Genomic DNA, 24,855 nt, shown 5'->3' with positions numbered 1-24,855 from the left:
AGCAGGGAGGGCCGGTGCTACCCAAACCAGGCTCCCTCTCTATGCTCTGTTCTTTCACGCTCGCCTCCCTAGAAGGGAGTCTATGTCTGTGCCCTTGCACACCTGAAACAGCTCTTTCACACTGTGCTTCTCTGCTGGGTAACAAGGAAGTTTTGGATCGGACTTGTGATGTGCACTAAAGAAGTGGCCTTTGAGGGCTGCTGTAGGTGGCCTTGTGGCCTTGGGAAAGGAAAGAAGAAGCAGAGACAGTCTGTGACAAAAGGCAAAATAATGTGTCCCAGTGTCTGCCTGCCCCACCAGGGAAAGAAGAGAGTTAGGCAGAGTTCTACTACACTTTCTGCGGTTGCCTTTGAGGGACCGATTGATTGCATGTGGCTGGTGGGAGGCCAGCGCTGGTGCTCTGGAGGAAATCAAACTTTCCCAACTTGAAAATATTTTAAGCCCTGATATCTCTTCCTCTCAACACCTCAAACTAGGCCTATTTTCCATATTCTCCAGGGAGAGAGAGGGATGTGCTAGCAGCCAGGGACTGTGCACGATTCCTAAGTGAGAGCTGTTTAGAGTCATGATTCCTCATCCTTGTCGCCCAACAAAGTTCAGCCCTTGTGTGTGCAAAGATCTCACGCTGTTCGTTCTTGTTTTGTTTTGAGGAACACTTAGAGGGGTTTTTTTTTTTTTTTTTTTTTTTTTTTTGGTGACACTTGGTGGGTGGCCATGTTTCTGTTGCTGTTTTCTGGTTTTTGAGTCAGGGTCTTACCATATAGCCCACGTTGACCTCAAACTTAAAATTCGCCTGTCTCAGTCTTCCAAAGAGGTTGCCCACAGGCTTATAAATTATTTGCCGAAACTGTTACTTCATCATTAACATACTTGGCCAGCTGTTTTGACTTTGAATGATGGTGAGCATGGGCTGGGTCTTGGTTCCTCTAGTCAACATTTATCCGCACAGCTGCTTCTCTACCATCACTTAGAAAATTTCTGCTGAAAACGCAACATCTGCCAGTGTTCGCTACATTGCTCTTTTGACTATCTCTATGTCCATTTGGGTGACACCATGCCCTCTGCAGACCCTGCTTCCTTGAGAAGCAGGCCCTGGAGATGGGGCCCTGATACCTGAATCCTACCCCCCACATATAGGAACTTTTGTCATAAAAAACATGTTCAAGTGTTACCAGTGCAGGGCCGCTGCTAGGCACTTTTAGGTTCTTGGACTCTTGTCCAGAGAAATAATTTACAAAAGAAACAAAGTAACTTTATTTGGAGCTACCTGATAGTGCAGATTAGACAGGGAAACATGAACAAGGTCCTACATACAGGACATTGAAAGTGGGCCAGAAAGTGAAGATGCTCAATGTCTACAGGCTGTCATTCTTATGGGGTCTCAGATGAGCAGGGCTTTGTTACAGAGGAGCACCACAGTGTGCTGCCCAGATCCAGGACTACCCTGACAGGTAGCAAAGGAATAAAGGAAGGACAGACACAGAGACACACAGAAAAGCCAGGATCCAGTGATAAAGTGCAGCACCCAGGAAGTTCCACGTTTGTTATAAACAGTTGAAGGGGGTGGGGGGTAGGGTTTATGACACATAGCTAAATTAAGGAGGAGGCTTAGCTAAACCCAGTAAGAGCAGTCTGTATAGGGGAGCAGGCTTTGGACTATGAATATATTAAAGGGAAATGCTACAGTGGACAATTTCTGCAACATTGACACTCAGACCAGAGGAAGACTTTGCCATCCCTCTGAACTTACCCTGTCAGAAGGAATTGCCAAACTTCCATTGTTGACATACATGGCTCATGTCAACAATACACACCCACTCAGGACTCCATGAACTCTGCTACTTCTGCTCTCCACGGGGCATAGTTTGGGTGATTCTCTATTTTGATTGATAGATCACATTGTGCAGTTATGCCTCTACTGCACATATTCTACCCCATAACAAATCTGGTTTTAGTAACATGCATGCCTAATTAATGCATAAGATGATAAATAGGTGGTTCACCCTAAAAAAATTACTAGAGGATACAGACCTTGCCTGCACCAAAAACCAGTTCAGGCTGTCTTGGACATTCTATTCTTTATATACAGACAGAGAAAAAAATACTTGAATAGAAATTGTCTCAATTGACCAATGTAAGTGTCAAGGGGTTCTGAGGCTGCTGAATACATTTTTTTGGAGAGGGTTATGTGTGTTTGTATAGTACTTATAGGTGAACTAAGAGCCAAATGAATTATTACAAGAGTAGTATGTTTACTATGCAACCATAACCTTTAATGTAAATAGATTACATTCCCAATTATAAGATATGAACTGGCTGAATAAAACAAACAAAACAAGACCCAATAGTATGCTGCCTACAGGAAACTCAGTTCATCAGAATAGACACATAGGCAGTATGGGAAAAGATGTAATACTGGCACACAGAAAGGAAAACCAAGTCAGGGCATCAGTATTTACATCAGATAAAATAGACAAAATAGATTTTTAAGTCAAAAGCATGATTTTAAAAACTGACAAAGAAGGTCAAAGTCAATGTACACTGATAAACAATTAATTCAGGGAGAATACATTGTGTGTGTGTGTGTGTGTGTGTGTGTGTGTGTGTGTGTGTGTGTGCCCATGTCCAGGACTGGAGAACACAATTACATAAGTCAAACACCCAACAGATAAACTAAAAGAAGAGATAGACTCTAATAAAATAGTTGAGGATTTTCATGCTATACTTTCACTAATGGGCAATCAGCCAGACCTCCCCCACACCAAACAACAACAACAAAGAAACACCACATTGTACACTTGGCCAAATGATATCAAAGCTATAGCACTTTTCATCCAATAGCTGCAGAATAAACGATCAATTCACCAGTACATGGAACATTCTCCAGTATAGACTGGTTATGTGTGAGAACAAAAACAAGTCTCAGCAGACCAAATAAACATTATAATAACATGAGAATTCTTTGATCACAAGGTAATAAAAATTGAAATCAATGAGAAACTTTAGACTAGAGAGACAAATATGGAAATTAAACAACATTCTCTTTACTGACACATAGGTCAATGAAGAAATAAAAGGGAAATTGAATATTTTCTTCAAACAAATGAAAGAATAACATTCCACATCCTATGAGATAACAGAAAAAGCAGAACTAAGACAGCCTACATCAAAAGGGAGAGGAAGAGGGGGAAGAAGAGGAGGGAGAAAGGAAGAAGGAGGGGTAAACGGGAGGGAGGACAGGAAAGGTAGGTGGGAGAAAAAGAGGAAGGAGGAGAAAGAAGAGAGGAGGGGGAGAAGGAAAGGGAGGAAGGAAGATTTCAAACAAATAACCCAATGATACAACTCAAAAAATCAAAAAAGCAAAAACAACCCGAATATAAATAGAAAGAAAATAAGTAAATAACAAGGATAAGGACAGAAATAAACTGAAACTATAAAGGTACAAACTACCAAAGAAACAGTGTTGGGTTTTTTGTTGTTGTTTTTGTTTTTGTTTTGTTTTTTAAGACTTAGCAAGCCAGGTGGTGGTGGTACATGCCTTTAATCCCAGCACTTGGGAGGCAGAGGCAGTCAGATCTCTGTGAGTTGGAGGCCAGCCTGGTCTACAAAGTGAGTTGCAGGACATACAGAGCTATTTCACAAAGAAACCCTGTCACAAAAAAACAGGACCAGGAAAAAAAAAAGACTAAACAAAAAAGACTAAAAAAAAAAAAAAAAATACTAAACAAAATTGAGGGACCTATCGCCACCAATAACAACAACAACAAACTCTTTAACTACACTAGCTGCTGTGGCTGTTATATGAAATCCCTCCACTGGTTTGGAGATGGGACCCTTGGTTCCAGCTTGTGGTGCTACTTCAGGAGGTGGTATAAATTTTCCAAGGTGGAGCCTGGCTGGAAGGAGTCTCTGGGGTATTCTATTGAAGGGCAGCTTGTCCCTGGTCCTTTGCTGTTTTTGCTTCCTGGCTTCTGTGACAGGAACACCCCTACTCAATCCTGACTTTCTAGCATAGTTTTCAGACTGACCACTGACCTAGGCTAATGAAATAAGCCAGCCAAGGGCTGAAACCTCTGAACTGTGAACCCAAATGAACTTCTCCTCATTTTAAGTTGTTTTCTCAGGTGTTGTCATAGTGACAAGACACTAACATACTAATTGGGGAGGGGGGCGACACAAATAAAATCAGACTTGGAAAAACAAGGCTTTACAAGCAACACTACAGAAATACAAAGAGTCACCAGGGACTGTTAGAGAGGAATGCATCAGCAATCAGAAAGACCAAGGAGGAGAGGCGTGTATAATCCACTGAAACTGGGCCACAGGATGCTGCAAATCGGAATGTGCCAATGACAAAATTAAATACCTACTAGAAGCCTTCCACATATTCATAGCCAAACATTTTCTTAATTATCTGTTATTTTAATTTCCACAAGGTCCATGGAATCTTAAAGAGCACTGAGAAATTAACATTCCAGTAAATCCTGAAGGGTTTAAAACAAAAAAAGTCATGGGACCAGGAAATATGGAAGAGCCAAGAACTGGCTTATTTCACTTATCATAACATCTTCCATCTAAGGCTAGATATTTGTCTTCCATCTGTATCCATTAGTCTGTTAGTGGACAGTTAGGTTATCTTCAATCCCTGGCTACTATGAACAATGCCACAGTAAACATAGAGATGCAGCTTCGCCTGAGATCCGGACTTCATTTCTGCCTCACCAGCACGTGTGCATGTGTGTATTGCTAGTTTTGTTGCTAGTTTTCTTTATATTTTACTCTCTAGTCCATTTTGAGTTGTGCTCTGTATGCAATGTGAGCTGCTGTCCAGCCTCATTTTTCTGCCTATGGACACCCAATTTCCCCAGCACTGTTTGTTGAAGTGTTGCTGGCACTCTATAATGTATCAACTTATTTTCAGGCTGTCTATTCCAAACTATTGGTCTGTACATGTGTGTCCACATCAGGCTTATTTTATATTCCCGCAGGTTTGTAATGCACACTGAAAACACAGTGGGAGCTCCAGCCTCTCTGTTCCTGCTAAAGATGGCTTTGGCTGTTCAACATCATTTTATGATTCTGATGTTCAACATCTGTTCTCACCAACATGGATAAGTTTATTCCTAAGCATTTTATTCCTTTCTGCTTTTTTAGACAATTCGCCAATGGTATATAGAAAACTCAGTCATTTCCCTGTGTTGATTTTGTCATGCAACTGCACTGACTCTGTTCATCAGCTCCAACAGGTTTATATCTATGAAAATGAAGCCAGGATCTCAGAGGCCGATGCACCTCTATGCTCAGGTGCAGCACTATGCATAAGAACTGAGATATGAAAATAATGCAATGTCCGTCAGCAGATTCGTTGCAGCCCTAGTTGGAATCCTTTGCACTGAGTGAAATAAGCCAGACACAGAAGGAAAGTGCTGCATGGAACTTAACCTGTGGGATAGGAAGCCATCACACCCACAGAAGCATGAAATAGAGCAGTAGTCACCAGGGGTTATGGGAAGGAGTACATGGGAAAATGTTGGCTGGTGGTGCTAAGGTCAGTTATATGGGATGAAAATGTTCTGGAACTCTCGTGCACAACCTGGAAACTACATTTAGCAATGACATAAGAGATACCTGGAATCTGCTAAGAGGATAGCATGTTTTCTTGGGGGAGGGGAACAAGGAAAGGAAAGGAACAATAATATAGGCGAGGTGGGAGATGTGCTAGTTAGCCTGACTATGGTGATGACATCACAAGGCAGACATCTATGATATGAACACATCATGCTAAGCATTGCAAACGCATGCTTTCCCATCTGTTGATTACACCTTAGCAAAGCTGGGAAGTATCTGATGCCTCTGTCATTGTGAGTGTAAGACACCTTGGGTGCTCATCTCAGCAGCGAACATACTGGACCTGGAACAACACAGAAAAATTGGCATACTTAGCCACCACAGACAGCAGCACTGCCGTGGTTCATTTCTGTTGCTGTGATAAAATATCCTGTCCAAAAGCAACTTAAGGGACAAAAGGGGTTGTTTCAGCATATGAGTTCAAGTTACAGTCTATTGTGGGGATGTCAAGGCATGCCTTTCAAATGGCAAGTCACATCTTATTTGCAGTCAAGAGCAGAGATACAGGAATGAATGCATGCTAACTCATTTGCTTGTGCTCAGCTCAGTTTCTCCTCTCTTATATGGGTGAGAAATCCCTTCCTAGGAAATGGTGCCGTCCACAATGTGCTGGATCTTTCCACATCAATTATCTTCACTAAGGCAATTCCTCACAGACAAGGTCGCAGCCCGACCCAATGTAGACAATCCCTCCCGCACTGAGACTCTTCTCAGGTCATTGTACACTTTGTTGTGCTAACAATCACAGATAGCCACAGACTTGGTGGCTTCTCGGTAAATGAAAAATAGAATTTACATGTGAACCGGAAGTATGCCCTGAAAAGTTGAGAGAAGATTCTCAAAGAGATATTTGTGCGCTTACATTAGAGCATCGTTATTCATAATAGACAACAGTAGTCCCAGCCCAGGTGGCCCACTGCCAGACGAGTGAAAGCCATTCTGTATAAGCATGCAATAGAATATTATCGGCCCTTAAAAAGGAATCCTGTTAAAGGAAGGAAACTGACACATGATACCAATGAACCTTGAGGGCATTTGCTTTGGTTTAGATGTGGCTTGAGTGCATGACACAGGAGTGTGGGGTTGGCTACTTAGTGCCCACTACATCGTTACTGAAAGCTGGCTGAATCACCTCTGTGAGAGGTGGGGGCTGCTGGGAATCCTCAGGGCTGTGGGAGAGCTGCCCTCAGAGAGGATTGTGAGTCAACCCAACTCTCAGATCCTGAGTTGTCTTCACTTCCTGTTTCCTCCCACTCTTGCTCACCATTGGTACCCTCACCTGCTAGAGCCTCAGCAGAGGTTAGACCAATGTGGCTGTCAATCTCACACTTCCAGCCTCTAGAACTCTTGAATTAAATGAACCTCTTTTCTCTATCAATGTGATCATGCCTTGGGTGACTTTGTTAAAGACACCATGATGGTTAAACTTCATTGTCGACATGACAGGTTGTACAGTTACCTGGAAGACAAACCTCGGTGGGTCTTTCTGAAGAGACTTACCTCAGGAGGGAAGACCCACCTTAAGTGTCGTCACCAAGTCCTGAGGGTTGGGGACCCAGACTGAATAAAATAAACTGAGCAGAGCATCCATCTCTCTCTACCTCCTGGCTGCAGATGCAATATGACCAGCTATGTCCTCCAACCGCCACCCCTTCCCCTCCGTGACTGACCATATCCCCTCAAGCTGGGAGCAAAAATCAGCCCTTCCTTTGGTTGCTTCTGTCATATATTTGTCACAGCAATGAAGAAAAGGAACCTACATGGTGTTGGAAACCGACTAGAACTGCATTAGACACAAGCCAATCACAAACGTTGGATGGCTACATTCGCACACACCTCAAGTCGTCCTGGGATTCAGAATAAACCTGATGGTCATTTCCAGGAGCTTGGGGCAAGTACAGCTCCACTTCCACAGGAAGGTGGTGACAGCCCCAACCACCTGAATGTACTAAATGTCCCAAAACTTACACTAAATAATGGTTAAGGCAGCAAATGCTGGGCTTTATTTTACCATAATTTTTCAAAAAAGAAAATGTGTCTTGGTAGGAAAAACTCAGGTTAATAGTGACAGAGGATGAAAGATGAAGTACTGAGCTGCAAAAACAGCTGAACGTTTAGGGACAAAGAGATGCAGCTACATGAGAAAGGTGCCCACACTGAGCCACGAACAGTTAGTTTTTAACATGCTCTAGGGCCTGTTTGAATGAGTCAGGACAGTAAACAGAAGTGGGCCTGAGCCTAGCTATCCTGGGGCTGAGCAGATGTCGGCGTCCTGGGCATTTTATGGGGCTGTGTTCCTGAAGTTTGCTACAATGGTAAGACATTAAACATAAATTCCTCGATGCTAAAGTAACTAAGGAAATTTCAGCAGGATAATATGAGTCCTATGGATCTCATGGATCCAACTGGAGAATGCAAACAGATGGAGGTGAACCACTGGCAAGCCTGCCCCAGGAGAGGCATTCCAGCCCTCAGGCGGGCTCAGGGAGCTTCTAAAACCACAGCCTGCTTCTTTCCTTCCATCCTCCAATCTAAGTCTCTCTCTCTCTCTCTCTCTCTCTCTCTCTCTCTCTCTGTGTGTGTGTGTGTGTGTGTGTGTGTGTGTGTGTGTGTGTGTGCTCAGTGGGGAGGTAGCAGCTGGATGCATTTACCCAGTAAAAGCACCTTGGAAAGCCAGTGCCTCTCTTTAGCTTTGTGCAAGACAGCTGGTGGCTGACACACCAGACCTAAGTGAGAATGCCTGAGGACAGATGGGGCTCAGTGTCTTCCTTGATCATAAAGCCTTGCAGTGCACCAACCAGCTTCAGCAGCAAGCATCTTGGTCTGAGGCTGAGCACACTCTTCTGGAAACTTTGGAAGGCTGGGCTGGAAAGACGATTCAGCAGTTAAGAGCACTTACTGCCCTTCCTGAGGATCTGGGTTTGGTTCCCAGATCCTACCTGGCAGCTCACAACTGTCCTTAATTCCAGTTCTAGGAGTCCCAGTGCCCTTTTCTGCCTGATGAGGGCATCAGACACACAAATGATACACATATGTGCGTATGACAAAACACTCAAACACATAAAATAAGTGAATCTTAATAACCTATAAGGCTAGTAATTACTACTCATAACAAGCACAGGGGCTGGTTACAGGGTGCTGGGAGAGAGAGAATCCCAGTGGTCCTGAGTGTATTGACTGCAAGATTGTGTTGTTATTTTTCCACACCATTGTCTCAGAAGTTGTGGCCAGACTTTTGCTTCCAAACACAGATTAGATGTACTTTTCTCTATTCATTTTGATAATAGCACTGAATTCATGAGAACTGGCTAAATCAGAGTAGATTCGGGAGTATCATAAAGACGGAGGTTCAAGAATGAAGGGTGCCTACATCTTTGCCTGACAAGGAGGATCAGAGAAGCTGTCAGAACCACAGCCTGGCACAAAGGCCACTGCAGCCCTATTTAAAAAGTGTGAAAGCAAGAATGTCTGTTGACAACTATCTGCTCAACGTTAAAGTAATTTTAACATTGATAGGAACCACATGGACCAAAGAAAATTAACTCCAAATACCTTCTCATTATGCCTTTAATAGTTACCCTTTTAGGTTGACCATATTCCAATGGATGACCATCACCCCAGCCCTCAAATTGACTCTTTAAAACCCCCATGTGTTCAGCAAAATTGAAATAATAAAGCAACAATAAAACAGAAAATGAAAACTACTGTGATAGTCTTGAGCCCTATCATAATGACAATCACACTAAATGTAAATGACTTAAATACACCAAGCAAAAGATGGAAATTGACAGAAAAATTTTAAAAGCCCAACTATGTGATGTCCATAAGAAACTCATTTCAAAAATAATAATGCAAGCAGGTTCAAAGTAAACAAATATGGAAAATGTCATATGAGTGTCACTCAAAAGAAGACAGGGACTGTTGAATTAATGTCAGATGGAATATGCTCAAAGAAGAAGCAGAGACAGAAATCAGTCTCATATAATGGCATGAAGACGAGTTTAGCAAAAGTACATGGTGACTCTATGCACCCAATGGAAAAGCTTCAACACATATGCTCCCATGTCCAAAAGCAATTGTAAACCTCCATCAAGCAAAGTTTATTCTAGGGATGAGAGGCAGGTTCAATATTTGAAAACTTATCTGTGTGGTTCATTTTACCAATGGCCAAGAATGGTATCGAAGCCTATTTAACAACTGATGTTATACGATCTTATACAAAAGTCCATTCAATATATCAACTCAAATATAAAGCACAAAACTGCAGGAACATTTACAAGGATACAAGAAAGGCCATCTTCTGAGCTATGCTTGGTGAAGACTTCTCAGACATGACATCAAAATCATGACACATAAAAGAGAAATATCATTAACTTTACCAAAATTTTAAACTTTTCCAAAAGTTAAAAACTTAACTAAATCATAAAATGTATTATAAAAAGAACCATGTTCGTAGAATAAAGACAAGTTACATATTGGAAAAAAAATAAAAGCAGATATTTGATAAAGAAATAGTATCTGAGATACACAAAAAATTCTCAAAACTCAACACTGTATACCTTCACACTCTTTAGTAAAACTATAACATTAAGTCCTAGGGGATAGTGCGACAAGAAGAAGCTAGAACCCTTGCGAACTGCTGGAGGGACTATAAAGTGATATAGGTGCCATGGAAAACAACAATATGTCACTCAAATAGTTAAAGATAACAGAAGCACCTGACCCAGCAGTTCCAATCCTGACTGAAAAGAACTGAAAGCAGAGTCTTGAAGAGCTGTTTGCACACCCATATCCCCTGAAGCATTGTCCACAATGGCAAAAGGGAGAAACAGCTCAGACCTGGTGACAGATAAATAGATAAATGATCTATGATGTATGCATAGAGGAATACTATCCAGCCTCCAAACAGATGACAATTCTGACACATGCTTCCATATCAATGAACCCTGAAGATCTTACCTGTGGTAAGTAGCCAGTCACCAAAAGATAAATAAACATGACTCTGCTCATATAATGTATCTAGGGCAGCCAAATTCTTAGGATTGGGGAGGAAGGTTATCAGGGTGAGTTGGGGGAAATGCAGAGTTGTTTCAAGGGCAGAGAATTTCAGTTCTATAAGATTAGAACATTCTGGAATTTGGTGTGTGTGATCATAGAAATGTACAGAGCTCCTGAAGATCCTTTAATATCATTAAAATAGGGTTTGGGGAGATGGCTCTGTGGGTAAAATAGCTTGCCATGCAACTGTTGTTTAAATGTCCAGCACCCACATAAAAGCCAGATACAGTAGCACATATGTCTATAATCACAATGGAGAGGTGGAGACACGAGAATTCTCAAAAATTAAAGCCAGAAGCCTCCAATGAACAATGAGCATCACTGTCTCAAACAAGACTGAAGGTAAAGACTCACACCTGAGGTGGTCCTCAGACCTCCACATACATGTCTGACCCGAGGTGGTCCTCAGACCTCCACATACATGTCTGACCCGAGGTGGTCCTCAGACCTCCACATACATGTCTGAACCCAAGGTGGTCCTCAGACTTCCACATACATGGCCAAACAAACATACATACACAGACATAACATACACAAAAAATATCAATGGCAAATTTTGTTGTGTGCATTTTACTATACTCTTCAGAAATGCAACCGATGAGAAAACATACGTTTTACCAAAGATAATATAAAAGTAGCAAAGAGATCCCGAGAAATGAAACATATCCGAACAAAAACACAGCCCACATTTGAAAACGACCAAAATATTCTACAATCTGAGAATGTTTAAACATCATGGTGAGTCCACACCAGGAACAAGAGCTACATCTGGATGTAGCTCAAGGTCAGCATGGGGACAAAGCCAAGCTCCAAAGTTAACAAACATAACATTCTTTAAAATACCAAATAACAGAAATGAAGATCAGGGCAGAGACTGCCAAGGTTTTGAAAGTGGAATGATAGGGACCACAAATGAGGGGTCAGGAACACTGACGCTGTGTCTTCATTGTGGTGGCTGCCTAGCAAGCTCCAGGCCAGTGTAGGTTATGTGAGACCCTGACTCCAGAAATAAAAGGAAAACTATATGGACCTATTAGTGGTCTTTTTAGACTGTTGTGTGAATCTGGGTGAGCAGGGCCTCTTTGCCAGATGCTGTTGGGGATATTACTCTTCAGAGTCCCCTTCCTGGCAGATTTGGAGGCTTCTTTCAACTACCATAAACTATTGCCGTGTGTGTGTGTGTGTGTGTGTGTGTGTGTGTGTGTGTGTGTGTGTGTGTGTGCTAGTGCAAGCCCAAGTGCATGCTGAGAGGTAGAGAGGCTGTGGTTGAGAAGTAAATAGCCTCGATTCTAAGTGGTTAGGCAAGGCTAACGCAATATTTGTGATTCTGGCAAGATGCACTGCTATATTGCCTATGTCCCTAATTGAAGAAGTGCTAAGTTTCCCTTCAGGTTGTTTAAAACAGAGTGGGATGAGAGAGAGAGAGAGAGAGAGAGAGAGAGAGAGAGAGAGAGAGAGAGAGAGAGAGAGAGTGTGTGTCTGTCTGTCTGTCTGTCTGTCTATGTCTGTCTGTCTGTGTATAGGTGACTACATACCATTTTTTTCTTAGCAAGCTCACGGGATCCCTGACTTCTGGTCCCTGGTGAAGCACATCACCTTGGAATATTCTCACTATATCCCAAGAGATTTTCATCTTTGTTCAGTTGAAAATATTTTCTTATTTGCATTGTGATTTCCTCTTGGACCTGTTTAGTCATGTATTCCTTTGCATCTCTCTCCTCAGCCCCATAGCCTCCTCCTTGCAAATGTGTTTTAGCTGCTGCATCCTTGGAGCCTGCTGATGGCAGATGCTTGCCCAGCACAGGTGACTTGAGTGTGAGCTGTGAGATTGATGGAGCTTTGGCCGTGGCAAACAGGACAAAGTGCTTCATGTGTACATCTTACCGAGTCAAGATTTATTCTTCTTTTTTTTTTAATGAGCAGAAGCATGGACTCCAGTTTCAAAGACTCTGTGACAGCCTGGTGGGGGGTCTGGGGTTTGGGAAGGTCAGGACAGGTGTCCCCAGCTGTGGGTCCTTCATGCTTCCACCTGTCTGGGCTTTGTCCTCTGCTCTCTGTCAAAGTGAGGAGTGACCTTGGGGGCTACCAGGGAACACGATGAAAAGCTTCTAGCTGAGGAGGAGCCACAGCAGGCTCTAGCTGAGCTGCCCTGCACTGGCTGCAATCAAAGAGCCACCTGGAGCGCTAGGGATGAAGGAGGGTAGGGAGTTTGGGCCACATATTGTCAACCTGGGATGGGGAAGGTCTTGTCACAAAGCTGGAAATCCAGAGTCGGCTGGCTAAGCATCACCATGGCTATATGACACAGAAGCTGCTGAGTGGGTTTCCAGTGTTTGGCCTGCAGGACACACTTGTGCTTCCTGGCTTTGTTTCCCTATGGGCACGGAGAAGCAGAACTGGGTTCCTTTCCTGGCCGTTCTCTTCCTAACTGCAGGACGATTTGACTGTTGAGTGAGTGGCCTGGCCCCTCCGAGCCTCTGTTTGCCCCCATGTGAACAGGAATAGATAACAGCTGTCCCCTGAGGGATCAGTAGATGGACCAAGGACACTAGGCAAGGGAATGTGTGCTGGGAATTGACGTACCCTGTTTTCTAGACCACCCAGCTGGAGATTAGGAACAAGATCATAGAAACAAAAGTGAGTCAGCATTTTCTCTTGGATCCAACCTCTCACCACCCCTAGAGAAACCTGGCCCAAAGCCTTTATACACACTCCCACCTTTAGACCACCACCACCCAATCCTCCAGAGGCCCCCATATGACCCTGGAGAAAACTCAGGCCACTGGCCTCTGATGCTTGTGCTCATTAAGGGGTATATAATTTTACCAACAATTCCAAACACAATGGAGGTGCCTAACCAGGACAAGGAGTTTCCCTTGGGGCTCTCCAGGGTGCCAGAATGTGGGGAGTCGGTCTTGCAAGCAGGAGGGGTGCTAACTCCTGGCCAAAATCAGGACTAGAGAGAGCCAAATGAGACACGGGGGTCCAGGCTGTGATGAGGGTTCCCAGTGTCACCCAGATGCCAACCCTGCACTTGGACAACTCCAACAGTGACTGTCTCCGTCTAATACCCCACCTTCCACCTGCGTTCGTATCTCTCCAGTCTGATTTCTGGCCATCACTATGGAAAGTGTACCTGTGGGTAGTACCCAGAATGCTCAGCTTCTCAGACAATGCCTTTGCCCCTGCGTAGACTGGTATAGCTGGGAACCACACCTGGAACAGCTGCATGGTCCTCATCAGAGCTGCCTGGATCAGGAAGAAGAAGCTTCTAGATGACTCTGCTGGGAACTGGGAATGCACATCACTGGAGGAAGGGTGCTAGAAGGTCACTTGACACCCCCCCTCCTCTATCCACCCTCAGGCTCCAGCCTGGGTGTGAAAAAGGAAGAGGGGAGGGTGGCACACGGTGGGTGAGGGAGTAGCAGAAAGAAAACAGGAGTCCCCGATCCTCAGCCCTGGGGCCCTGGGAGCAGCTCTGTGTTGTCCAGGGTTCCGTCTCCCTGTGTGCTTCATCCAGGAAAGCAGAGAAATCTGTTTTCTCCCCAGTCACAGCCTCTTGCTATCTGCCCTCCGCTGAAGCTGGGCTGGGGTGTGTACCTCTAAAGAAAGCCCCTCCTGAGCCCAGATCACCAGCCTGATTTTACTGTCTTCTCTTCTTAGATGAGTCTGTCCAGGAAGCTGTCAGGGTGCTGGGCAAGCAGACCCTAGTGTTTCTGCTGACTGCAGTCCGGAAGGTTCTGAATCCTGGGCAGACCTCAGCCCAGTGCCTGGGGCCGGGTCAGCCTGCCTCTGGTTCTGATGATCTCCTCTCTGGTGGCTTTGCCTGTTAGGATTCCAGGCACGGTGCTTCGTGTCTCGGCTCCTTGACTGAATTAGCCACTTAAACAGGTGCCTGTCTGCCAGGTGACATGCTGCTAGAATTCCAAAAGGCCTCTGACCTGTTCTAAGGGGCGCCCAAGCTAGACACCAGGCTGCACTAACCACTCACTTGGATCAAAGCCTAAGAGAATCTCAAACCCAGAATGTGGAAGAAATAGCAGGAGGACAGGACAGCAGGGGAGGGAGGGGAGGGCAAGACATCCTCATTCCATCCCCCTCACACATCCCAGGCCAGCAAGTCACATGGAGAGCAACAGGGATAGGAGTGGGTGTGGTACCCAAGTGTTTCCGTTATCCATCCTGTCTAACAAATCATCCAGAACTTAGAAGCTTGGTATCTACCCATCTCTTGGGAGTTGACTGGGCAGAGACTGACAAGTCTCAGCTGGGTACTTCTTCTGCTCCATGCAGCAGCAGCTGGGTACACAGCTGGGCCAGGCTGAGAGACTCCAGTTTGCTTCTTCATATGCCTCATGCTTAAAAGGGTGGCAGAAGGGCTCCATTTCTGTGAAGTCTCCATGAGCAATCTTTCCATGTAGTCACTGGCTTCTTACCAGGGGTCACAAAAGGAGAAGCGTTTAGACTTCCCTGAGGCTCAGCCTAGGCCTGGCATCGCATCACAGCTCTCTATTCTTTTTGTTAAATGGAGTCACAAGCTAGCCCAGACTTCCCAAGATTGGGGAGGATTGTCCAAGAGCAGGAGGAGTAGGAGGCAGAATCTGTAGGAGTCCACCTTTGGAGCCACAGGAGGAAGAAACCCTTGATGTGACCTCAGGTTACAGGTCATCTCGAGAAGCAGAAGTTGCACAAATGCTTCATTGGTGATTCAAACCCCCCCCCACACACACACACAGGGACATGGTCACCCCAGGCAGGTATAAAACTCCCGTGTGGCCTTGAAATGTCCATTGTGCAAGTCAGGTATAATGGTGCAGACCTGTGCTCCAGCATTTGGGAGCTACAGGAGGAGGGTCATGAGTCTGACACCGACCTGTCTTAACAGCTGAGAAGACAGAGGAGGGGGAAGAGAGAGGTGAAGTGGAGGGGAGAGATGAAAGAAAAAGACAAATAAGGAAGAAAGAGGAGAAAGGCAGGCAGGAAGTGATTTCCATTCACAAGTCCCTTAGAGTGACGCTTCCTACAACTGTGACACCCAGAGAGGTACAGGTTCTGACCAAGGATCCTCAATTCTTATTGGAAAACATGTCACCTTCTCTATTAACTGTCAAAACATACAAATACCTGAGGGAAAACCACTTGACAAGTTCTTTCCCAGGAACATAACCCAGAGCCCCGTGCCACCTTTCTGCATCAAAAACTTTCTGAGAGGAAAGATGTTCGTGACAAGCTCCCTGGGGATAAAGACCCACCCACAGTTCTTGTAGCTGCCTGAGAAACCCAATCTGGTCCATTGGAAGCGGGATGCAGCCTGCGCTGTGACTACAGCTGGCTCTTCTGCCCTCTCCATCTCTTGCTTCTGAGTCTTAATGTTCTACCATTCTGCACTATACTGTCTGCGTGGGATGCTGCAAGCCTTCTGTGGAAAGAGACGGAGAAGGGGTGGGGTGGGAAGGAAAAAACATGCAGGCTAATGGCAGCAAACAGACATGGTGTCCCTTGAAGGATAGCCCAAGAATTTGACAGAGCTGCAGAGAGATTGGTCAGGTTAACTAGAGCTGACCCACATAGCATAAGCACTTACTGTGCACCCACTGTTTGCCTGATCTATGCAAAGTGTTGAGGTCCCATTTGTGAATCAATTAAGCAAGTTCTCTCCCAGAGGGCAGAGGGGAGGGAGCTCTGCCTAGCCAGAACAAGGTGGTTTCCATGGCATAGGGGAAGGTGAACATGGTCGGGGGAGGGGAAGGGGGATGGGCTCTGTTGTCCTTTTCTCTAGGGGTGGGCAATGAAGAAAAGATCTTTTGCAGAAGGGGTGTTTGAATTAAGACTTGAAAGACAGGAAGGACGCCTCTATGGGGCTTCTGGAAGAAAGAACAATCTACTTGATGGGAAAGAGGATTCGAAGAAGCCTGCCATGCCCAGAAGGAAGGGATCTCCACGGGATCAGCTCAGGGCTGTCAGTAGACTGCAAGATTGGTTTAATCATTGAGGTCAGCATATTTGTTTGTAGAACAACAGCATTCTCTTCTTACTTAAAGTTTTTCTTGGCCTTAACATGTGTATCCACTCATGGTGTGCACAGTGAGGTCTGAGTGTGTTTATACACTGTGAAACAATTAGATCCTGCTAGGTTCTCATCTCACAGACCTTTCATTTACTCTGAGCTGTTTTCAAAGATTCAATATGTGCTTGCCCTCTTCCTCACCATCTCCATACAGCCCATGTCCAGAACTTACCTCTCCTGTCCAATCAAAACTCCATCCCCACAGATGCAAGCTCCTGCGATGTTGGATTTCTAAAACTGGCTTGTTTCACTCATAAAATATCCTCCAGCTCCATCCATGTCATACATGTGTATTTCCTTTTTTTTTTTTTTTCTGAGACAGTGTCTCTCTAGCTTTGGAACCTGTCCCTGAACTCATGCTGTAGACTAGGCTGGACTACATCTCACAGAGATCTGCCTGCCTCTGCCTCCCAAGTGCTGGGATTAACAGCATATGCCACCACTGCCCAGCTAGCATATTTGCTTTATAAGGCTGAATAGTATTCCAGAGAAAGAAATCTTCACTGTATTTTATCCACTCATTCACCAACAAAGACTTAGGTCGATTCCATGTTTGTGGCTGTTACAAACCATGGAGGCATACGCAAAGCTATCTCTTTATCATGCTCATTTCATTCCTTAAGTATATTCTTACAAATGATATTGCTCGATAATGTTGCAGTTCTATTTTTAATGTTTTCTGTAAGGGCTGTGCTAATTACACTTGTACACAACAGCCTACAAACATTCCCTTTCCTCCAAATCCTCGCAGACACCTGTTATCCTTATCCTTTGGATAATGGCCATTCTAACAGGCACATCCGCACCCCATCACAGTGTTTGTTTGCATATAATTAGTAACAGTTTGAATACTCTTAACAGTGTTGGGATCTTCAACTAGTTACTGGCCAGGATATCTGTTCAGCCCTGCTGCCCATATTTTAACTGGGTTATCTGTTTCCTTGCTATTCATTTATAGGCATCCCTGAATTGGATTTGAACCCCTGGTTGATGAATGGTTTGCATTCTCTTTCTCCAGTCCTTGTGTTTTCTCTTCAGGCTGCTGACTATTTCCTTTGCTGTAGGAAGCTCTTTAGTCTGATGGGTGCCCATGCATCTATTTCTGCTTTGGTTGTGCAAATTAGGGTCCAATCCAAATGACAGTTGCCTAGGCAAAGGTGGGTAGGCACCCCCTGTTGTCTTCTAGTAGCTTTTAGTCTTTAACTCGCTTTGAATTAAATTTTGTGTGTGTCAAAAGATAAGGTCTAATTTCAGTCTTTGCAAGTGGGGATCCAGTTTTCCCAATACCATTCAGTGAAGAGACTGTGCCTTCCCAGCTGTGTACCCCTGGTAACTTATCAAAGATCAGTCAGCATAAGTGACTGGATCAATTTCTGAGCTCTCAGTTCTATTCCGTTGGTCTGTAAGTGGCTTTCATGCCACTGCCATGCTATTTGATTACTGTAACTTTTCAGCATAGCTTGAAATCAGGTAAAGTGATACCTGCAGCTCTGGCCATTCAAGATTATTTGTATTGCTCAGTCTTTTGTGATGTCATACACAAAAAGTTTGGGGTTGTGTGTGAATATTTTTTTTCATTCTTTGCAAAGTCTCACTGAAGGTTTTAGGAAGGATTGGGTTGACTATATAGGCTACTTTGGGTAATATAACATCCTCAAACTGTAATTCTCCATTTGAAGAGATAACTAAACAGTTGAAGTGCAATTATGCAAGCATGAGGACCAGAGTTCAGATCCCCAGAACCCACATAAATAGCAGATGCATATGGCAGCCTGCCTGTAATTCAAGGTTCAGAAGGGAGATTCTCAGAGTAAGATGGCTGATGAGGATAGCCATATCAAAGAGCTCTGGGTTTGATTGAGAGACCCTGCCTCAACCAGCAAGGTGGCTGAGTGTTCAAAGATGACTCCCTGCATTGGTCCCAGACCTCTGTGTGCACCCACACATGTGAAAACATGCACACGCACATTCCAACCACACACACACATACACCACACTGAGAAAAGAAAAATAAACACAGACCGTCTGTGTTTGTGCTTCTTTTGGGGTTTTAATGGGAGTTTTACTGAATAGGTTTTTCCCTTAGAGTAATCTGTTTCTAACTGTTTTGCTCACTGTGTAGCTGTTGGAATTGCTTTCCTGGTTTCTTTTATAGGTCCTTCCTAACTTCTGTCTCTTTGCTGACGTTGTCTTTCTATTCTTGAGTTGTCAGTGTTCTCCCGTAGTTCACTGAGATCCTTGGTCATCTGAATATCTTTTCTTGTTGGTATGATAAAATGCCTCGACAAAAGCCACTTAAAAGAAGGGAAGGTTGTCTGGGCTCATGGTTAAAGAAATAGTCCATCAGGCATGGCAGTCAAGGCAACAGGAACTTGAAAGAGCAACCCCAATCAAGAAGCAGGAGCAATGAATGCTTGTGCTAGTGCTAGGCTCCTTCTATTTTCTATAGGATCCAGGATCCCAGCCTAGGAAACATTCCACTCACAGTGGGAAGTTTTCCCACCTCAATTAGCATAATCATAACCTCCCACAGGCCTCCCCAGAGGCCCATCTCCCAGATGACTCTAGATCCTTGCAAGTTGACAACACTACCACAAAGACAATCACTTGAGTTCTCCTTGGGTAATCCATAACTTCCTGTTTCTTTAGGATCTGCTACAGGAGTTTATTTTGTGTGTTTGTTGGTACCATATGTCCCACAATCCTGTGGCCATGTCTCCCTGTCTTTGTATTACAAATTGGTGCCTCCTCCAGCTTTTATATTCTGCCTGAGGTGAAAAAGTCTATCACCTATCAGCTAACCCAGAAAGTCTGGGTAAACCATCTGGTAGGGTCTGCAAGCAGGCTTACAGCTGGAGATCTCAAGCAGGTGAGCCTGCTGCTGGGTTAGCAGATGGGGGTCCTAGAGCCCACATCCAGAGAGATTGGTTTTGGAGCCCAGGTCCCCAGAGATGAGCCTCAAAGCCTGACTGTAGGAAACATGGGGGTGGGGAGAACTGATGATTAGGAATATGAGGTCATCCCACTTGCTTGGATTATAGGAATAGACCTTGACTTTGTATTCACTAGAGGTATCCTGGGTCTGAGGCAGGCTTTGAGTATAGTCTGCAGAGACTGAGCTAGCCTAGCACTTAATAAGCCTGGCATCTAGATCTACAGGAGGAGCCTGGAGCCTGACTGAGTCTGTGGGGTCTGTCTGGAGCAGCACTTTGTCAATGAAGTTCAAGCAGGACAGAATAAAGTAAACCATGAGAGTGCTACGCATCCAGAAAATATTAATATATTGCTCTGTGACATTTTTGTTTCAGTTGCACATAGGGGCGATCACCTGGAAAGAAGATAAAATGAATCCCATGTGGCTAGAAAAGAAAATGGAGCCTCCTCTGGGAAAAAACAGGAGGCAAAACAGGACCTGGGATAAACAATCTGAAGCTGAGGGCACTGGAAGAGAGGCCTGAGGTACAGCAGGAAGTGTGCATGCCTGTTGCTCTGAGAGCCGTGAACAGAGGCCTTGCTGCTGCAGAGGATCCTGGGAGGAGTGAGGTAGGGACACAGTATGAACCCTGTGGACATTCATGAGCTGGCAACAAGGCCGACCAAGCCTGGGAGTCAAAGAAGAATAGACAGTTAAGAACTGAAGCCAAGGGAACTCCTTCAAAGTGTTGGCCACATGAGGGAGCAAATTAAACGAGGTGGATCTCCTGGGATGCAGAATTGACCCCCACATAGCTGAGTCCGTTGTCAGGTCCTGGTCATCATTTTCATCATAGTTCCAGAGGAATGGGAGGAATTAGGATTTCATCCCCCCCCCCCCCCCCCCCCCGTCCTGAGCATGATACCAAGAACCTTGTGTGTGTCAGACAAGAGCTCTACCATAGAGCTACCAGCCAAGAAAATGGGGAGAAGTGTCAGAATGACACTTCCCTCCCAATCCTGTGGTCTTCCCAAGGACACAGGGTGGGTATGCTTTATAAAGAAATGGGAGGGAAAATGTTGGGGAGAGTATGTTTTTCTTAACTAAGAGTCCGTGTTGAGTTGTCAATCAAGTCTTCCCAGCTGTACACGTCTCTGAGTCTCAGAAGTCCCATGTGTAGAAACAGGGATAAAAACCTCAGAGTAGGGACTGCAGTGGAGATCAAAGGAGATAACAGATAACATGCTCATGTTAGGTACACAGAAAGTGTTTAACAAATACAATTGTTTCTCTTCCTTCTGCCCTTTCCGCCCTCTATTCCTTCCTGAACTCCTCACCATCGCCCAAGCCTGCTAGCCCTCTTACCAAACACCAAATTTTTGTTTCTGCTTGGTCCTCTTTGGTATTGTGTAACAATTTCCTCAGTGATAAAACCTTCCATCTTTAAAACTTAAGATCTGGGTTAAAGTGAGCATCAAGGTGGCTCACTGCCCACCCATCTGTCTATCCTTCCACCTACCACTATCTACTCATCCACCTACCTACCTCTTCATTCATGCATCCTTGTATCTATGCATTCATCTGCACATCTATCAATCCAAAAATATATCCACCCAACCACCACCCATTCATACAACTACCCATCCATTCATTTATCCATCCATCATTCACCTATCACCTATCAAACTCTGGAGCCAGGTGTTGGTGGTACATACCCTTAATCCCAGCGCTCAAGAGGCAAAGGCAGGTGAATCTCTGTGAGTTCAAGGCCAGAACTAGTTCCAGGACAGGCTCCAAAGCAATACAGAGAAACCTGTCTTGAACAGAAAAAAAAAAAAAAAGACAGAAAGAAAGAAAGAAAAAGAAAAAAATCTCCAGACCTAGATTGTATTTATCAATGGCTTACAGTGCCTTTTTGTATAATAGAGATGTTGAAAAATGCACAATGTATGCATTAATGAAAAAGCACAGACATATGATGGATGGATGGATGGATGGATGGATGGATGGACAGGTGGGTGGATGAATGAATATATGGATGGGTAGTAGACAGGTGGATGTACAGATGGATGGGTGGGTGGATGGATTCATAAATGTACAGATGCATGGATGAATACATAGATGCATGGATGGAAGGTTGGATGGATGGAGACATGGCTGGGCAGTGAGACTTCTTACTGATCACTTGAGCCTAGACCTCAGCCTGTCTCCCTCCCTGAGGCTGAACATAACCTGGACTATAACTCAAGTGAACGGTAACATAGCACAACTCACCTGGCCTGAGAAAAACTGTAGCCTCAGAAACCCAGGATGAGAATCTAAAGATCCTTCAGGACCAAAGAAGCCACTCAGGAGGAGCCAGGCTCTGCAAACCTGCAAGGAGCCTCAGTGAGAGAAAATGATTTAATTATCAGAGTGTCACCAAACAAATTGTACGCCTCATTTTTGGGTACTTAATGCTTATGGTAATTAACATTACGGAGATTTTTCTTCTCTCTTCTGTTTATATTTAGTTTAGCCATTCACAATAAAGCTAAAATTATTTCAACTAATTTGAGGTGCTCCCTCGCCATTGCCCCTCCATCGCTTCTCCAGTGCTGCTCCCTAAATGCAATCTTTAACTTCAGAGACAGCCTAACACAGGACAAATTGGAATCGATGCTGCCTTTGTCTTTGCTAATAAGTGGCTGCCACGCAGAGGAATGCAGAACTGCTAATTGGCTGCTCTCAATGGGGAAGAGACAATGGTGGGTAGGATGCTGGGGATTAATTATAGGTCTGCCTTCTGCTGGCCCTGGCTTCAGCTGCTCCTGGCTTGCAATGCTTCTAGGCTGGGCCTCTCCACCCACTTTCAGAAGCAAGGCATCGCTCGCACATGCTGGAGTTCTCTGAGTTCTCCTGGGTTTAGGAATGCAAACCTAGACAAAGGTCAAGGGAAAGAGAAGGGAAGGTAACCATGAGCACTAACAAGTTTTGTGGAGGAAGAGGAAGAGGCACCCAGGAAGGCACACTCTGAGATGAGGATACTGCCCACACCTGTTCATCCCTGGTGAGGTTCTGACTGGAACGTGTTTGAGGTAGGTAAACACAGTTCCTACAAAGAGGCATACACCCACCAGCTAAGCAAGAGGACTCCTATGGGCCCACATGGGACTCACACTTTACCTAATTTAATACTCACATTCTGAGACCCGCTGGTATATGGTAATGGACCAAGCTCAGCATCCAAGGACAGCTAGTCCACACCTCACTCCCCCCACTACCCTCCCCACAAGCCCCACATCCCACTGCTTCTCCAGCACATGGTTGCCTGCCTCCTCTTGACCTTTAGCGTGAAGAGAGGAGTCAGGAGCTATCTGATTACCTAATAGAGTTAGTGCAATTAATGCAATTGTAGGCAGGGTTTTTCAACTTAGATCTATTTGGTGGCAAATCCCATGGCTTGAGTCTGCATTCCACACTGCTTAGCAGCCAGCCACATGGCATCTGGAAACAGAGAAGGGCATCAATGGCTGGCCTCTTTCTAGAAATCCATCTTAACACTTCCATCTTAAACACATCCTCAGTCTCCTGGATGCCCTGTCCTTGGGGCACAAGTGAGCAAAACAGAAAAACCAAATATTAATGCTTGCAGCTAATGTCCCCTGGTAGAGATAATTTCAGTGTTTTAAGATCTTAATGCTCTTGGGAATGGTCTCCTTCCTAAGCATCTGAGTACACACATCTAGGACTGATTGATTCTTACAATTGTGCTATTAAAACCTAAACTAGGCCGGTGTGAGTCACGTATTCAAAAGGAAAAATGATTGTAACATGTGAGTGTGTTCATTTTTTTTTTCAACTTTCCTTTTGTGTTCAACTCAAGAGAAATATTCGAAATTCAAGTAATGAGGTATTCATGGTGAGTCTGCCTGCCTGGTGCCCAGGGTAAAAATAACATAAAATGGCCAGCCCTCTCTCTGATTCTAGTGTAGGTGCTGGCTGTCTCTTTCTGTATGCTCCCCTCGAAAATTTGAATACGAGTAAAAATTTAAAGAAATTACCTCAACTCCTTGCTACATTTGCAGATCGATTAAGAGGGGGACCAGCTTTTCAAGTCTCCCCAGTTCATGGGAACCTCAGCCCACATCTGCTTGGCAAACAAAGGCCAGCTGTCACATTTAAAGCCTGGTTGGCTGTGCTTACTCTCCTTGGCAGCCAATGCCACCCGCTGAACCCATCCTTCCCAGGCAGCCTCACCAACCTGTGGGGGGCCAGGCCCCCTGCAGGGAGTTAATGGTTTTGAAAAGCAGTCATTGCCTTGGGAGCCAAGGAGATCTGCCTGGGCAACCCCTGTGCTGTCTCCTCCTGGCTGAGAGCTCTCAGCAAATGGCTTCACCTTCTTTGTCTTGGCCCCAAGATGGAAATAGTAAGACACTAGCTAGCCAGAGTGTGGTGATGAGCCCCTTCTGGTGGAACACACAGTACCCTCTCCCTATTGGCTGGGTACCCAGTAAGCTGCAGCCAACAGGGCACCTTCCCTTATGCTTTTCCTTCAGAAGCTTGCACTGTCTGGGTCCCTAGGGAGGGAGGCTTGGAGAGCAGCTACTCATCCTGGTACCTCCTCTCCTTTCTACCTTCCTCCCTGTGTGATGCTCTGAGTGGCTAACCTGAATGTAACCCCTCAGAGCATCCCTGTCTCTGCTGGTTCTGCTGAGGTGGCCACAGGGGTCTCTTCAGCTGTGTTTCTCTTCACGAAGGCCCTTATGAATGGTCCTCTGTCCATCAGGGCCTGGTAACCACGCTCCTCTTTCTCCATTTGGGAAGATAACAGTCTAACTGTAACCAGCCCCAGTAAGCTGTGTGCTGCAAAGTTCCTACCTGCACACTGCCCATGCCTTTACAAACAGCCCATGACTGAGCCAGAATCATCTTATTCTACAGGAAAATGCCAAGACTCCACAGGATGTGTCGTCCTCCCTTTCATTTGATTCATCCAGGACTTACAGAATGAGGTGTAAGACCCTCAGAATGAGGAGTCTTCCAGGTTCGGTCGATACCCCAAGAACTCAATGTCTAGTCCAGTTGCTGCAAAACGCAAGAGGCTTTAATGAACAGGAAACGTTTGCACAAACGGGCTCCTCCAGCACGCAGGCTAGGGAGAAGCCCCCTCCCCTGGGTCCAGGTGTTTTTAAAGGCAACCCCACAA

The sequence above is a fragment of the Phodopus roborovskii genome, unplaced genomic scaffold (assembly GCF_943737965.1).
Source record: "Phodopus roborovskii unplaced genomic scaffold, PHOROB, whole genome shotgun sequence".
Classification (NCBI taxonomy): domain Eukaryota; kingdom Metazoa; phylum Chordata; class Mammalia; order Rodentia; family Cricetidae; genus Phodopus; species Phodopus roborovskii.
The sequence above is the reverse complement of the archived record's forward strand: the minus strand, read 5'-3'. Positions refer to the sequence as shown.